General features: G+C 38.1%; 1 non-coding gene across 1 annotated transcript; it reads left to right on the top strand.

Moving 5' to 3' along the window:
• Positions 1 to 7,630: 7,630 nt before the first annotated feature.
• Positions 7,631 to 7,737, top strand: LOC147494927 (small nucleolar RNA R71). Its single transcript, XR_015200474.1, has one exon. It is a non-coding gene; the product is annotated as a small nucleolar RNA R71 (small nucleolar RNA).

Raw genomic sequence — 7,737 nt, 5'->3', positions numbered from 1 at the left:
ACAGGCAGTCACTGAAAGAGTCTCCATAGATAGAAAAATCATCCATGAAAACTTCCATGAAGCGCTCCACTATGTCACTAAAGATATGAAGCATACACCGCTAGAAGGTACCAGGAGCATTACAAAGGCCAAAAGGCATTTGTCTATAGGCATATGTTCCAAAAGGATATATGTAAGTAGTCTTGTCTTAGTCGTCAGGATTGATAATGATCTGAACATAGCCAGAGTAGCCATCTAAAAAATAGTAATAAGCATTACAAGCTAAACGTCCAAGCATCTAATCTATAAAAGGTAAAGGAACGTATTCCTTTCGTGTGATGGCATTTAAGCATTTGTAGTCAATACAGATCCTCTATTTCATAAGAACTCGTGTGGAAACATATTCACCAGCAACATTACACACAATAGTAACCCCCGATTTCTTAGGAACTACGTGAATGGGGCTTACCCATTTGCTATCGAAGATGGGATATATGATACACGCATCGAGCAACTGTAAGACTTCTTCCCTGACCACCTCTTTCATGGTAGGGTTCAAGTGACGCTGAGGTTCGTGTGAAGTCTTCACATTATCCTCCAAATGTATGCGATGTGTGCATACACTAGGGTCAATCCCCTTAATGTCGTCTAGGGACCAACCGATCGCAGAACGATGTTCCCTAATCACCCTAATCAAACGTGTCTCTTCATTAACAGACAACTGAGAAGATATGATCACCGGATGAATACCATCCAGATCAAGCTGGATATATTTTAACTCAGTAGGAAGAGGTTTAAGCACAGGGGTGGGAGGAATAGGTAGAAAGGCTTCCGAAGGGTCTTCGTCTTGAGTAGTAAAGACTTGTTTAGGTAAGACGTCTTCAAACTCGGAAGATTGAGCTACATAAGGATCTAAGATAGGAGTAGACTCCAAAAGGGCGTTGTCTTCCTCTACGTATGAGTCATCATCGAAATTGGAACTTCCAAAGGAAAGGAATTTATGCATCTGATTTTCTGGAAACGTGTTGTTTAAATAATCTTGAGCTAAACTCTCGATCATGCTAACTTCTCCATTGATAGTCGTATCGGGTAATTGTTGCATCTTTTTGAAAACATTTATCTCAACAAAAAGATGGCCAAAGGACATGGACATCGAACCATCGTGGTAGTTTATGAGTGTGTTGGCAGTTGCCAAGAAGGGACACCCTAAAATGATAGGAACAGAGTCGTTAGCGACTTTTGTGTCGAGGATAACGAAATCAGCTTGGTAGTAAAAATCTTGAACTTTAACAAACACGTTTTCAACAACACCCTTAGGATACTTAATAGAATGGTCAGCTAATTGCAACATCATTTTAGTTGGTTGCATCTTTTGGAGACCTATTTATTTATATAAATAATAAAGGAGTAAGTTAACACTCTCCCCCACGTCTAATAGAGCAGTTATCATGTGGGTATCCCCTAAGGTGCATTGTACAGTAGGACGACCAGGGTCCTTGTACTTAACGATTCCATTATATTCAGATAAAGTGGAAAATTGTTCAGTTAAAAAGGCATCTTTTGGAATGTTTGTTTTCCACCTAGTAGTGCACAACTCTTTTAGAAACTTAGCATGTTGTGGTAATTTTTTAATAGCTTCAAGAAAAGGTAGGTTTATTGTTAGATTTTTAAAAACTTCCCTAATCTCGTCAAAATTGGTATCTTTGTTTAACATGGCTAGTCTCTGGGAAAATGGTGGTTTCTCTCTATATTTAGCATATGGGTCAATAGGATTTTTAACCTTGGCCATTTTTTTCTTGGGTTGTGGTTTAACTGAGACTTCTACAGGGGTAGGATCTTCAGTTTCTATATCGGTATCTAGTATATTTTCATTTTCAATGACCACTGGTGGTGTATCAACGGGCATAGTGACGGCGTTATCAACCACTCTGCCATAACGGAGAGTGGTGATGGCATTTAACTCACCTATGTTTAAATTTCCGTTACTAGTATTGACAGTTACTTCAAAGGCTGTGTTTGATGTTTTAGGATTATATAGCTTGACCTGGAAACACACTTTTTGGTTAGGCTTTCTCTTGGGTTAACTGTTGTATGGATTGTAGAATCTTTTGTTGAGCTTGCATGTAGGCATTGAAATGATCCGGTTGTGACCACTATTATTATTATTATTATTATTATTATTATTACATGGTCCTTGTCCTTGTCATTGTGGAGCTGGGTTATAGTTGTTTGCTAGCCTAACATTTTGGTTATTAAACCCCGGAGGTGTTACTAGTTGATTATTATGCCAACTGAAGTTGGGTTTTATCTCCAAGGTGCATTAGGAAAAGAAAGGTTATTTATGGAGCAAACATTGTCCGGCTGTGCGGGTGGTTGTTTATAGACGAGAGGACAATAGGGGTCGGTATGCTCAAGACTAAAACAAAAATTACATGGAAAAAAGTTGATGATCATGACAAGAGTAGGCTTATGTTGAATAGAAATGGCTTCTACCTTTTCTGTGAGAGATTCGATTAGAGTTCTAAGCTCGGGATCAGTTTTAACCTCAAACATACTGGCAGCCTTGGCTGTGGAAGAAGAAAAAGTAGCGGAGCAGGGAATGTCGTTACCCCCCCCCCCCCACAAGTATTATTACGCTTAGATTGATCTTCTAAAAACTTATAAGCCTCTTATGCTCCTTTACTAAGGAAACTACCCCCATTCATTATATCAAGAACCTCCTTATGATGATGTGAAAGCCTCTAAAAAAAGGCACGAACAAGCGTGTCTTTCGCAAGGTTATGATGTGGACACTCTATAAGTAGATCAGTATACCGGTTTCAGGCCTTTGAAAAGGATTCATGAGGGTTCTGGCAGAAGAAATGAATCTTTTGAATCATCTCATCTGTCTTCAGTGGTGGGTAAAACTGTTCCATGAACAATTGAACAAGTTTGGCCCATGAGTCCACAGAATTAGGTGTTTGGGCAGTTAACCAAGACGTCGCCTTATCGGCTAGGGTGAAAGGAAACACCCCTAGTTTAATTTGTTCAAAACCTACGTTAGGATGATGGAATGTAGTGAGAACTTGTTATATCCTATGCATATGCTGATAAGGCTTTTCGTGGTCTAAACCATGAAAAACGGGTAACAAATTAAAAATATTCGGGGGAATTCAAAAATCCCTCATTGGGTCTGTAATAATGATACATGACTTAGGGCCATCGTTTAGGGCTTTGTAAAAATCAGAGAGAGGAGTCTCTGCTTCTTCAGCCATTTTTTTTTTTTTTTTTTTGAAAAGCTAGGGGTTAAGGTTGCCCCAACCTTTATTTGATCATGATCTCAAGTACAACTTACCCTCTTCATCCTCTTTGACCAAAACATGAAGTCTTTGGTCTAAAGGGGGAATGAAATACAAAACACTTTCATCTTTAGAATCACTAAGCTTAGATAAATAATCTGCAGGCTGGTTCCCTTCTTTGTAAACATGTTCAAAGTCCACCAATTCAAACTCAATAATAATGCGCTTTATCTGTGCTATGCTATTCCTCTCCGTCCAAGGTGGCTCCTCCTTCAAATTCAGAATGCGTACAACCCTCATGGAGTCAGATTGTACATGCAGTCTCTTTACTCCCAACTGGGCAGCTCCTTGTAGACCTTTCATGACTCCTAGCAGTTCCTGACGAAGCACTGAGGGAGATTTTGACAATCCAGTAAACCCAAAGAGGACCCTACCTTCTGAGTTTCTCATTAGCCCACCATACCCTGCCTTGCCGAAGCTTCATTGAACCATCGAGATTCAGCCGCAGTGCACGATCATTCGGCTTTGACCAAAGACACCCAATGTTCCTCAACTGGCTTGTAGTTACCTTCTATTCCTAGTCTTTGCAGCAACACCCGCATCGCATGGCTCTCCTTAATAGACTGCAGTGTTTTTCCAAGATACACTTTCATATCGTTTAGAATCTGCATACTCAAGATACTCGGTAGTCTTTTCCTGCCTTTCTTTAATCACCAGTTCCGCTCATTCCATATCGCATGGACTGTTGCACAAGTGAAGGCCCGCAGAATTTCGTTTTGCATTGAGTTCGCTCTGCATAGTCTCATTAAGAAGTACCACTCTTCATGTGATTGCTTCACCTGCCCAGACAAGCCCATAGCTAGCTTTATCCTCGCCCAAACTTTGCGGCTGAAAGTACGCATATCAAAAAAAGATCACGAAGAACATTCCATGTGACCATTACATAGACAAAAATTTGGATACATTTATGACTTTCTTTAACATAAGTCTATTTTGGGTGGGCAATGATCCAGAGAAGAGCTGCCATACAGTAAAAGAGTGTTTGGGCACCAATAACTTACCCCAAACTAGCTTGAACCATTTTACTTTTCCTCGAATTTTCTTGAGCGAGAGAGATACCGATGCAAAGGGAGAAGCGACCAGTGCTAGTTGGTGTCCAGATGACTCGATCCTCTGTCAAGAAGCTGTTTACCTCCGTTTCCATGATCCACTTTTTCAGTTCGCAGCTCGGTAATTGACAAATAACATTTGACCAACTCCCATTTTCAATTATCGATCCAACACAAGCATCATCAGGAATAGAAGTCGCTAGCAGTTCTCTAGCTAGCATCTTCAGCCATTAATGTAGGTGTAGTGTGTGATATTCTAGATAGGCGTGTGCGATGACGTTTACGATAGATAACGTTAGATGGTTTTCTCTTACCGGACCTTAATCTCATACAAGGCTAAGTCCAATATGAAAAAAAAAAAAAAAAAAAAAAAAAAAAAAAAACAAACAAACACCAGCAGTCAAACAACAACCTAATATACTAGAATTAAAACTCTTTTGACAGAAGAAACGAGGAGTGAAAGAAGGAGAACCTAAGTGTCTCCTTGCTACGCTTATGAATAACGTCTTTAATACGAACTTACTTGTCCTGTGGATGCTTGGAATACTAAATAAACAATAAATTCTAACGAAAAGAGGACCTGTGGCTAACTTGTTTTAAATCGAGCTTTCTTCAGAAGGGGCGCGGGCGCGCTCAAATATCAAGCAACAAGGGCGCGAGCGAGCTCTGTGATTCTTTTAGAAACAGGCTTTCGTGCTGTTTCTTAATGGGTTGGGCCTAAAATTTAGAAATAAAACTCGAAATAAGCTTACTAGAAGGAAGGGCGTGGGTGCGCTCAAATATAGAGTAAATAGGGCGAAGGCGCACTCCGAGTTACAGCTTTGAAAATTTCCAGTAGACTTCCAGGAGCAAAAATTCTGTTTTTCGAAATGGTGTATTTGGTTTGTATTGCCTAACTAGCTCAGGTGGATACGTCGATGGCTTAGGGACTGGAACATTGACAAGGATATATGGGGGTATTTGGCTTTCAATTTTTAGTTATGGTACTGGATCTGGTACTTATATAGGTGCAGGGTCTTCTAGTAAGACTATTTTGTTGTCAACTAATTTGCCAGGTCGCAAGGTTGTGACTGCTTTAATCTCTTGGGCTTTAAAGTTTTGAACTTTGTGTCCTACAACACATTTTTCTAGGTTGTTTCTTGGGCTAACAAGTTCAGAGATTGTTGCATGGATGCTAGGATTTGGGTTTGTTGTTGCATGACGGATATCATTATTTTGGTGGGCTTATCTGTTTGGACTCTAGTTGATGGTGTAATGGGAACTAGGTCTCTTTGGTTGTTGATAGGTGAGTTTTGGTAGTTCTGGTTAAAATGGGATGGAACCAATGCTCTATTCTAATTGTTATATGTACTTTGTCCTTGTCCTTATCGGAATGTATTTGATGATTTGTTGAAACTTGGACGTGGTTGGTTTTATGGAATGTTGGTCCATGTGAAGTTTGGATGTTGTCTCTATGGTGCATTTGGTACATTGAAAGCACATACTTCTTCTGGCTGAAGTGATGATAGGTTTGTGATCAAGGGACAGGTGGCATCTATATGATTTAAGCTTAGTGATAATTGTAAAAATACGCTTTTGCCCTATCTTAGCTAAATTAACTAGGCAGAAGTAAAAACTACTTAATCTTTTGTTATCAAATTTCTACTCTTGATTATCATATAATAAAACTGGAGTCAGAATTCATTCCACTTCTAATTGCTTAGAACATAACTAATTTTACTTGTGATTAACAATTCAACAAACATGAAAGTAATTATTGTGAATATAACTAATATGGTGAAAACTATGAATTAAGATATTCTAATTTAAACTATGACAATTGAATAATAAGATTGAATATGAGAAGGAATTAGGGAGATTTGATATCCACCTTGATTAATCCCTAACATGCTAGTATAGAGTTTGTTGCAACCCTAATCCTTATGTTTTCACACAAGGTTCAACATAAAGGTTAGGTCTTTTTATCCCTAATTATTCATGCCATCTCGAACCAACTAATAATTAGCATGAGAGGAAGTTGAGACCCATTCTCATGGTGAATAAATTACCCTCTAGAATTGAAGCTCTTTAATACAACTATTCTATACTGACACGTTAAGTGGATCTTCATCAAAGCTTCAATCAAACTTCTCTAATAGAGGTTTAGTTATGGTTCATTAAACTATCATGGAATACATAAGAAGACATAATTAAAAGAATACTTGAACTGAAATTAACTTGAATTATATTAATGGTGGCTAGGCTAATTAATAAATTATAAAACTAGGTTTAGACTAAATTAAATAACTAATGGGAGAGAGAGAACAACTAATTAACTAAGGGGTTATATTTTGAGTTTTGCCTTAGTCCTCTTTATATATGAGAGGGCTAGGTTTACAATTTCGTGCATGGGCTTTGGATCTATGTTTTGGGCCAATAAATCAAGCCCAAAACCTAATTACTTAAGTCCAAAAAGGGTTTATCTACTGGAAATTACTACAACAGCCTTTTTGTCCGTTTTTAATCTTCTGATTGGATCACGGATTAGACCATTAGAAAGCTCTTTCTGAGCCGATCATTTTGACATATAGTAGGCCCAATTCCGAGGTCTGAGTCCAAAGATACGACTTGCAGAAGTTCTATTGACTTTTATACGCTATTTCTGCCCGCATTAACTTTGACTTTTCATCTTTGACTAGGCTTTAAAAAAACTATTTCTCCCTGAAACTTGGGCTTTAACCATAGAACTTCTTAACAACCAACATTTGCTCTTTTCTCTTGCAAAAGTGACATATTTTTTCACATATTTGACTTTAAAACCTGAAATACACAAAAATATATAAACAGTACTAACTCTTATTTATTATAAACATAATTGGTCTAAATGTAATATTATTAAGAGGTTAAAACTACAGTTTTGGGCTCTTATCATTTAGACAGAAATTGGATTGTGAGGTATTTATGTTCATGACAAGATGAGGGGTTTGGTCTTTTTGTTTGGTTGTGAGGGCATCTATCTTTCTTGTGAGGGTTTCAATTAAAGTTTTGATTTTTGGATCGAATTTCACCTCAAAAATACCACTAGCCTTAGATGTACTGAGTTGGTCGCTTCTAGAATTGTTTATATCACCCCAATGGGTACTCTTTTCAGCTTGGTTTTCAAGAAATGTTAAGGCTTCGGTTGCACCTCTATCCAAAAAATTACCATTACTCATGATGTTAATGATGACTTTGTGTTCTTGGAGAAAACATTTGAAGAAACATTAGACAAGAGTGGATTTTTCTAGTTTATGGTGAGGACATGAATGGAAGAGGTCAGAGAATCTATCCCATGCTTCGAAAAATGTCTCACTTGGACTCTATCTGAAGAATTGTATTTTACTTCTTATATC

Source organism: Coptis chinensis, chromosome 6 (genome assembly GCF_015680905.1).
Source record: "Coptis chinensis isolate HL-2020 chromosome 6, ASM1568090v1, whole genome shotgun sequence".
Taxonomy (NCBI): Eukaryota; Viridiplantae; Streptophyta; class Magnoliopsida; order Ranunculales; family Ranunculaceae; genus Coptis; species Coptis chinensis.
This window is presented reverse-complemented; position numbering and strand designations above follow the sequence as displayed.